This window comes from Gossypium hirsutum, chromosome A06, assembly GCF_007990345.1.
Source record: "Gossypium hirsutum isolate 1008001.06 chromosome A06, Gossypium_hirsutum_v2.1, whole genome shotgun sequence".
NCBI classification, from domain to species: domain Eukaryota; kingdom Viridiplantae; phylum Streptophyta; class Magnoliopsida; order Malvales; family Malvaceae; genus Gossypium; species Gossypium hirsutum.
Window position 1 is genome coordinate 83,335,356 of NC_053429.1, and position 10,911 is coordinate 83,346,266.

The 10,911-nt window shown below is 32.9% G+C and overlaps 1 non-coding gene across 1 annotated transcript; it reads right to left on the bottom strand.

The window, feature by feature from the left end:
* Positions 1-10,444: 10,444 nt before the first annotated feature.
* On the bottom strand, positions 10,445-10,551 carry LOC121231542 (small nucleolar RNA R71). Its single transcript, XR_005929600.1, has one exon. It is a non-coding gene; the product is annotated as a small nucleolar RNA R71 (small nucleolar RNA).
* Positions 10,552-10,911: the final 360 nt, after the last annotated feature.

Genomic DNA, 10,911 nt, shown 5'->3' on the forward strand with positions numbered 1-10,911 from the left:
TAGCACCGCTTTTCATCCTCAGACTGATGGTCAATCCGAACGAATAATTCAGATACTCGAGGATATGTTGAGATGTTGCATCCTTGAGTTTGGTGGTTCGTGGGAACGGTATTTACCTTTGATTGAATTCGCTTACAACAATAGTTTTCAATCAAGCATTAAGATGGCACCTTATGAGGCTTTGTACGGTCATAAATGCCGTACACCATTGTTTTGGACCGAGCTTAGTGAGAGTAAAATTCTCGGAGTTGATTTGATTAAAGATGCTGAACAGAAAGTAAAAATAATCTGTGAAAGTCTGAAGGCAGCTTCAGATCGTCAGAAGTCGTACACGGATTTGAAACAAAAAGACATTGAGTATCAGGTAGGAGACAAAGTGTTTCTTAAAGTTTCACCTTGGAAAAAGATACTCAGATTTGGCCGTAAGGGAAAATTGAGTCCGAGGTTCATTGGGCCGTATGAAATATCCGAACGAATTGGTCCAGTTGCATATAGATTGATTTTACCCCCTGAACTCGAAAAGATTCACAACGTTTTTCATGTTTCGATGCTTCGACGTTATAGATCCTATCCTTCGCACATAATTAATCCATCGGAAGTGGAAATTCAATCCGATGTAAGTTATGAAGAAGAACCAATTCGTGTCCTAGCTCGTGAGGTGAAAGAATTACGAAACAAAAAGGTTCCTTTAGTAAAGGTGTTATGGTTCAAACACGGGATTGAAGAAGCTACTTGGGAAACCGAGAACTCTATGAAAAAACGATACCCAAATTTATTCACTGGTAAGAATTTTCGGGGACGAAAATTTTTAAGTGGAGGAGAATTGTGACAGCCCTAATTTGACCTTAGTCGAAAAGTGGATTCGGGACCACAAAACCGAGTCGTAAAAATAATTAACCATTAAATTTTGTGTTTATTGTATGTGAAACAGGCATGTGTGAAAGTTTCATGCTTCAATTTTGTCATTTGTATGCGAAATTATTAAATAGGACTTATGTGAGAAAATTTAGAAATGTGTTAGGCAAATGTTGAAGTGACTTATTAATGCATGTTATAAAAATGATGGGTTTGCATGTCAAATTTCCATTTATGATAAGTAGTGGCCGGCCATGATGGGATCATATACATATAATATGTATTAATTATTAGTTAGTAGCTTTATATTTTATAACATAAATAAATAAAAAGGAAAAGTAATTAAAATAAGGAAAGGAATGGTGAAGAAAACAAAGTATCACCTTGTTCTTCTTAGCCGTACAAGAAGAAGAAAAAGAGGGGGAGCATTCGGCCTTTTGAATGAAGAGAAGCTCAAGAGCTAAGGGGATCAAAATCAGATAAAGGAAAGGAGAAAGCAGTCGAGTAGTCTATCCGTAACTGCCCCAAATTATACTCGAGGTAAGTCTTTAAGTAATGGAACTTAGCTTATGATTTGATAAAGCAATTACATATATATACATATATGTGTGAATGTTAATTGGGGTTTAAATCTGAGCTTGGTCTCGAAGGGCTTTTGAGCCAGTGTCATAATCCGAGCTTGGTCTCGAAGGGCTTTTGAGCCAGTGTCATAACCGAACCTAGTTTCGAAGGGCCTTCGGGCCAATGTCATAATCCGAGCTTGGTCTCGAAGGGCTTTTTGAGTCAGCGCTAAGAATCGGGCTTGGTTTCGAAGGGCGTCTGTGACGGCATAATATTGAGTTGAAAACTCGTAAATATTCATACGAGAAATCATATAATACATGTTGAAACCATTTTAAACAAATGTGCTACTTACAGTAAGATAACTAGGTAAGTAATTTACTCTCGTTGAGAATATGATTATGTTAAATTATGACTTTGAAATTGGTGGGGATGCTTAGACCATTGTTTAAAATCATTTGAACGTTTATGATCTGATTATGATGTATGAGTTCCGAATTAGAGAGTTCAACTTCACAAATGTGAGATGTAGGTGTATATGCATGAGATTGACACGGAAATGTGAGATGAACGTATTCGACTATAGAATGAATTTAGTTGGATATATATATATTGCTTTCACCTTTGTGATATGAATGATAAAAGCAGTACCTTAGTTATTTTCTATTCGGCCAAAGGATGAAACAAATAAACTTTGATATTATTATGCCACTCTTTTAAATGATTTCATTACTTAAACTTACTAAGCATCGAAGTGCTTAATCTTTTGCTTTAATTCTCTGTTTTATAGATTTTGTTCGTCATCTATCGGACTCGGGAGTGTCAAAGTCGAAGTCGTCCACACTATCTAAGCCCTTTTGGTATATTTTTTTTTAACTTTGATAATGGCATGTATAGGGATGACTTTTGTTGTTAATTAAATACCTTTTGGTAATGTATGTGTGTATAGCCATGCGAAAATGGCTCGTATAATTTGAGTATGGCATTAAAATCATTTTGTGTATATATGCATGGTCTTATGATATGGTTATTGAGTGGTATGGAAATGTTAGGTAAATGATCAGCCATTGGAATGGCTAATTATGATCATATTTGGTCCTATGTATGTCAAATTACTAGCTAATCCATGGAAACCATGAAATAGGTAAAATTTACCACAAAACATTTTTCAGACAACAGTAGTGAAGTGAGTCAAAAAAATCACTAAAAATAGCAAAAATTGAATTAAATAATGAATAAAATATGGAATTGAAGCTTGATGAGTCTATTTTCGTATGGAAGAAGCAAACAGGTATATGAGCTATATTTTGTGAGATGTTTAAATTTTTGTGAAACAGGGCCAGAACGATTTCTGGATCCCCTGTTATAACTTTGGAAATTCACCATAAATTTTACAAAGATAACTATAAGTCATGATTTATATTTACAGATTCTTTATTGAGTCTAGTTTTATTAGAGACAAACGGCATAGTCATTGAAGCTCTGTACATGGAGATATCTAATTCGTAATACACAGAGGTCAGAGTAGTCTAACCCTGAAACAGGGGAGACTTTAACTAATAAACTGTACTAATTGGCCCGACCAAATATTCTAGAAAAAAAATTTATAGATGGATATATGAGTCTAGTTTCAGGAAAAATTTACAGAATCGGTTTTCGAGTTTTGGAACTCGAGATATGATTTTTAAAGTGACTATGATGTAGTTAGCCAGCTTGTCTGGAAATTTTAAAATGAACTGTGTAAGTAAATGAATTAAGTCCGTTAACACCTCGTGTTCGACTCCGGCAACGGTCTCGGGTACGGGGTGTTACACATGGTCTTACACTGGCTCTCATAATGTGGCCGATGCATGTCCCAGACATGTCTTACACTAGCTCACACAAGTGACCCAAATGTCATAGCATGAATATCCGATTTCTTTCCTAAGGTTCATCCGGGAATTCTACTATCTCTATTCTCATCACATTATCTCATTTCCACAATCAAGCAATTCATGCTATAATAATTTCAAGTACAATTCAATCACATACATTATCAATGTAGTTGCATTATTTACATAAACTTACCTTGGATTACAAAATGTGACGACTAGTCGATTTAGTCAATTTACTTGGCTTTCCCCCGGTCTAGATTTGGATTCGGTATTTCTTGATCTAAAATAACAAAATCCACTTATTTAGTCACCTTATCAATCTAGGAACTCTACCATACATAATTAGGCAAAATGACTATTTTACCCTTAAGCCCGAAAATTGATTTTTTTTTAATTTCTTCACACCTTAAGCCTAGTCGAACCCTTTCTACTCTTATAGAAACTCCAAATTCCCACTATTTCATACACTTATCATCTATTTTACAACTTATGCAAAATAATCCTTTAAGGTGTTTTCATGCTAACACATTTCATAAAAGTTGGTTATAAGACACCCAAGACTCATTTTTTTCCATAAAAATTCGGAAAACATTACAAATCCTTTCATGGCAAAACCTTAAGCTCTTAATCATTTTGCAAAATAGTACCCTCATTTGAAAGCTCATGCTTCAAAGGTCTCAAAAGTACAAAAATATTCAAGAAAAGCCAAAAAAATTACTTACTTGTGAAGGCTTAAAGTTGCTGAAATTTCAAGCTCTTAAAACCCAATTCTTTATTGAAATTTTCGGTGAAGAAGGAGAGGTGAAGGAGATGATATCATCCTTTGATTATTTTATTTCTACTTTAGTCAAAAAGTCAAAAAATCAATTACCTAACATTGATAATTTTCAATTCATTGTCCCTTATGATCGGCCACCCATTTCTAAGGGTCTAGTTGCCCTATAAAGGCCCCCAATTTTTATTCTCTACCTATTTGACACTTTTAGCTATCAATTTAGGACTTTTACATTTTATGCGATTTAGTCTTTTTTTCTCAATTGATCTCACGAACATCAAAATTAACTCACCAAATTTTTCATACACTAATATAAACATGCAATAACTCCAAAATAATAATAAAATAATTTATTCGACTCTGGACTTGTGGTCCCGAGACCACTATTTCAACTAGGCCCTAGATCGGGCTGTTACACCCCACGCCTAGCATCATCTCTTCATAGAGATTTTAGCAATTAAGCCTATTAAAGAGCCCTTGGTAGACCGCCTTGGAGAGCCATCAGCAAAGGAGCAAAGCAAAGAAGTGAGGAGCCTAGTCAGTCGGAGTCTTGCGTGATAGCCACTTTGATTTGGGTTTAGTCTTTCCTTTCTTTAATTTAATCTAAAAATGTTTGCTATGTGTTCTTTGTTCTTTTTTACAAAAATGTTAGCTTAATTTTATTTAAGCTAGGATGATTTCTTTGATTAAATAATATTTATTTGATTCATGCTTATAATGTTTTTTTAATTAAAATCAAGTCTGTTTTTCATTCAATATGATTGAAATGTACCTAAATTAGCTGATCGATCCTAACCAAACGATAGTTAATGGACACATAATTGAAATGTGCATGCTCAATTTAGATCCTAACCCGATTAAATTGCAAGTTGCATAACAACTCTAACCAAGCTCTGTTATTTGCATAGTTTTTAGATTTGTGTGATTAAATTGTTTCAAACCTAACACATCCCTGTTACCTCACACTATTACTAGGAAACCCTTATTAAATAAGGATCAGTAAAATGCGTATTTACTAAGTAAAGGATTCCGAAATGACCTAATGTGGTTTCCAAACTCATGAAAGATCGAGTTGCCATGGCATGTTTTTCCGAATGTTATTAAGCATGTTGATAATAAGTTGAGTTTAATTAAAGTAATTGTCCTAGTTTATTTATGTTATAATTGTTACAAATTATGTTTAATTTTGCTAAAATCTATTTCATTCATATAGTTTGCATACTTAGGATAATTTGCTTGCATTTAGTTTAATATATTTCAATCATCACTTCCCAAACATGTAAAGTGATTTAACACAAATAAAATCCCTGTGGAGACGATAACTCGATACTTACTTATTACTAGATAACAACTGTGTACACTTGCACAAACCTACGCGTTACAAGTTTTTGGCGCCATTGCCGGGGATTCTTAACTTTGCCATAGTCATTTCTTTTCGTGAAATTATTTATTTTCAATTTGATTTATTTCTAACATTACTAACTTATTCTTTTAATTTTGTGGTTTTCTTTTCAGGTGTTTATCAGCATAGATCAGATTATCGATTTACTCCCTGTAGAACTTGAAATTGAGCGAACTTTTAGACAAAGAAGACATGAATGAACAACTCAAAGAAAAGTCGAGATAGACCTTGGAAATCAGAATCAAGATCAAGGTAATGAAGTCGATCATGTACGAAATCCCATCGTCATTGCCAATGATAGGGATCGATACATCAGACAATATGCTGTGCCACTTTTCAGTGAGTTAAATCCAGGAATTAGAAGGCCAGATATTGAGGCAACCCAAATTGAATTGAAACTAGTGATGCTTCAAATGCTCCTAACGATGGGCCAATTCAGTGGTATGCCCACGGAAGATCCACATCTCCACCTTCGATTGTTTATGGAGGTGAGTGATTGTAACACCCCAATTACCAACACAATCACCAGGTCTGGACAATGGGATATCACATATGTTGCCGGAGCAATTGAAAACATTCATTAAAATATAAATAAAAAAATAACTCGCATATTAATTCATATCCAAAGCATTATATTTACATTTAAAAACTCGCATAGCATCACCAACACCAAACATATACATGGTACGAACCATTAACAACTATCATATGTGCCTATTTATAAAACATCTCGAAGTATGAATTAATTCTCCAACTAACTAGAATATAACATAAAATCCTATAGGTACATGCCAACCAGATTAACAAAAGTTTCACCAATTAGATGAATACGAGATTTTCTGTTGGATGCTAATAATAATGAGTTCACACAATTGAACCTAACCTGTACACGGAAGACAAACCGAACGCTGAGTAATCAACTCAATAGCATTTCTATAACTAATGTTATAATATAAAATAAATTATGTAAGGATTTAAATAAATTAAAAATCAAGGTTCATAAGTCGTTAATATGTTAAATTATTTTATAAGAACATAATCCTTCCATATCGTATTTATAGTCATACCGACTAGTTGTCACATATTCATCTTCAAATTTCTTAACCTTTAAACTCCAAAATGCAATTTAAAAAATGAGTAATCGCTTACATTCATATAAATCATGCTTACGAAAGCTTCGATTGAGGCAACCCAAATTGAATTGAAACTAGTGATGTTTAAAATGCTCCAAACGATGGGTCAATTTAGTGGTATGCCCACGGAAGATCCACATCTCCACCTTCGATTGTTTATGGAGGTGAGTGACTGTAACACTCCAATTACCAACCGAATCACCAGGTCTGGACAATAGGATATCACATGCGTTGCCGGAGCAATTGAAAACATTCATTACAATATAAATAAAAAAACAACTCACATATTAATTCAAATCCAAAGCATTATATTTACATTTAAAAACTCGCATAGCATCATCAACACCAAACTTATACATGGTACGAACCATTAACAACTATCATATGTGCCTATTTATAAAACATCTCGAAGTATGAATTAATTCTCCAACTAACTAGAATATAACATAAAATCCTATAGGTACATGCCAACGAGATTAACAAAAGTTTCACCAATTAGATGGATACAGGATTTTCTGTTGGATGCTAATAATAATGAGTTCACACGATTGAACCTAACCTGCACACGGAAGACAAACCGAACGCTGAGTAATCAACTCAATAGCATTTCTATAACTAATGTTATAATATAAAAGAAATTATGTAATCCAAAGCATTATATTTACATTTAAAAACTCGCATAGCATCATCAACACCAAACATATACATGGTATGAACCATTAACAACTATCATATGTGCCTATTTATAAAACATCTCGAAGTATGAATTAATTCTCCAACTAAGTAGAATATAACATAAAATCCTATAGGTACATGCCAACCAGATTAAAAAAAGTTTCACAATTAGATGAATACGAGATTTTCTATTGGATGCTACTAATAATGAGTTCACACAATTGAACCTAACTTGCACACGGAAGACAAACCGAACGTTAAGCAATCAACTCAGTAGCATTTCTATAACTAATGTTATAATATAAAATAAATTATGTAAGGACTTAAATAAATTAAAAATCAAGGGTTCATAAGTAGTTAATATGTTAAATTATTTTATAAGAACATAATCCTTCCATATCGTATTTATAGTCATACCGACTAGTTGTCACATATTCATCTTCAAATTTCTTGACCTGTAAACTCCAAAATGTAATTAAAAAAAATGAGTAATCGCTTACTTTCATATAAATCATGCTTATGAAAGCTTCGAGAACAAACAAGGATTAAATTGTAGCATTTTGAAAATGACAAGTCAATAGTACGAAACAAGGGTCACATTTCATATATATATATAATACACATTATTATGTATAACATCATATTCAGATAATTCTTTAAAGCATGAAATGGATAGAATTGGTACCAATTTGACCAGTACTTAACATTCATGTTCAGTTAGAATTTTGAATCATGTAATAGATATTATTATTACCAAATTGGTCAACAATTTACTTACAAAAAATTGGACCAGATCTTGAAACATAAATAGACACAACAAATGCCACTTTTGGACAGCATTGCTACATGTTTCAGTTAGCTTTAATCTTTATTGTTACAATCATTTAAGGTTAGTATGACATAACCAATGATGTCCTATCTTGGACAGCATAATTACATGCTTTGGACAGTAATAATCCTCCTCTTAATGGCAACATTTAACAACTAAAATACAATAAGTGAATTAAATCAGACAACCAACGATTCACATCACAACATTAGCATTTTAATCATCTAAACACTATAATTATGACCTAATTTGGATAGTCAATGATTCATATTATAACAACAACATTTTAATTAGCTAAACACCATGAATTTGTCCTAATTTGGACAACCAATAATTTACAGTATAACAGCAACATATTAATTAGCTAAGCACCATAAATTTGTCCTAATTTGTACAGCCAATAATTTACAGTATAACAGAAGCATATTAATTAGCTAAGCACCATGAATTTGTCCTAATTTGGACAACCAATAATTTAAAGTATAACAACCACATATTAACTAGTTAAGCACCATGAATTTATCCTAATTTGGACAACCAATAATTTATAGTATAATAGCAACATATTAATTAGCTAAGCACCATGAATTTGTCCTAATTTGGACAACCAATATTTACAATAGCGTATTAAGTAGTAATAAACTATCTTAAGTTCAATTTTAACTCCCTCATGCAGTACAAACCTAACAACATGTAAGTTAACTTCTAACCTTCCCCAAATGTGCTTTTTAAACTTTAATGTACCATTCACCATGCAAATAGCTGTTATCAAAATTAATTAACCTTTTTTTCCACTGAATACCCAAATATAACTTTAACCTTTTTCAACTGAAAGTAACAATGAATGAACATTAAAATAAATAAAATTTTAAAGTATGGAGTTCAAGAACTCACTAAAGTCAACAGATTAAATAACCCTTAGATATAAGTTCAACAGCCTATGCTTTGTATTTATTCTCACCAAACAGTCCTCGTAATGGCAGCATTAAACACATAAATGACCAGGTTTCAGACATTTTAAAACACAAACTAATTTCCACAGCATAAATTTGATACATTAAACTGCATTCAGACAAGAATTCAATAGCATTAAATACATCACTACTATCCATTTCTTTCCATATCAGTCGAACCACACCGCAAGGAATACAAACATTATTAGCATGTATGCTATCTGCATGCAGCAACAGTTAAACTTCCATCTCCTACCATCGTTGCCAGTTTCACCATTTGATAGAACATTAAGGGAAAAAAGGAGAAAAAGAAAAAGGGCGTGAAAATCTCACCAAAAAACCCAACTGAAACTACTCTGAAACTGTGCCTTTCCCTTTCTTACTGCTGCTTCCAGCTTCTCCCTTGGCAAAAAGTTGCCAAACTTTCCCCTTCTTGCTGCACCGAATTTCCTAAGGAACCAGCTCCAAATTGAGCTTCAAATTAACATGCAATAGCTTTCCTCTTCCATCTCTATTTGAACAGTAAAGAGAATGGCAGAAATAAACAAAATTTTTCCTCTTTCACTCCTTTCCCCCCTTTCTCTTATTCGGCATGCCAATTGATGAGAAAGCCAAATATTCTCTTTTCTTTTCTTTTTTTCACTAAGCTCTTTGTTTCTTTTATTCCAATCATTTTCTTTTCGTTTTCTATTTAATTTACTCTAACTTAATTTACTAATTGTTACTTTAATAATTATATATATATAATATAATATCCTCATAAACATCCACTATCAAAATTTATAAAAACAATGGTCTATCTATTTAATAAGTCTTTCAATATAGATTCACCTTATAATTTAGTATTAATTCTTACTTTTATCACTTATTTGATTTAGTCCCTTTTTTTTAAACACTCTTTCTTCAAAATTACATAACCAAAAAATTTAATTCACTTCTAATATAACTATGTAAATAATTAATAAAATATTTACAAGTTCAGTTTAGGGAAACGAGGTCCCGATACCTCAATTCCAAAGCCATTGTCTTTAGAACCGATACACTTGTACCTTATCTAACTTTCTAATAACTAAAATTATTAGATCAACCGCAATATAATACTGTAATTCCTTCATAACTATAAATAAACAATATTCACTAATTCTATCTTCGAAAAACAACATTATGAAATTACCGTTTTCGACTCCATTGACTTTTAGATCGTAACAATGATTCATTCAAGATAGCTGGTGTGACTGAAGACGCACTGAGGTTGAAGTTGTTTCTGTACTCGTTGCGAGATCGAGCATGAGCATGGCTCAATTCATTACTACGAAGTTCCTTATCTACATGGCAAGAATTAGCAGAGAGATTTTTGGTTAAGTATTTCCCGCCTAGCAAAAACGCTAAGTTGAGGAACAAGATCATAACTTTCCAACAATTGGATGACGAGTCTTTGTATGAGGCTTGGGAGAGATTCAAGGAGTTACTTCGTAAGTGTCCTCATCATGGGATTCCTTATTGTATCTAGTTGGAGACATTCTATAATGGTCTCAATGCACATACAAGATTGATGGTAGATGCTTCTGCGAATGGTGCAATTTTGTCTAAGTCTTATAATGAGGCTTATGAGATCATTGAGAGGATTGTGAGTAATAACTATCAATAGCCAACAAATCGAACAGCTTCAGGAAGACGTGTAGCCGGAGTTAATGAAGTTGATGTCCTCACTTCGTTATCAGCTCAAGTATCGTCTATTTCTTCTATGTTAAAACAGTTTACCGTTAATAGTGCTAATAATTTTGCAGCTCAGCCACCAAGTCTGTTTGAAGTAGTTTCCTGTGGTGTACTATGGGGAAGGTCATTCTTTTGAGA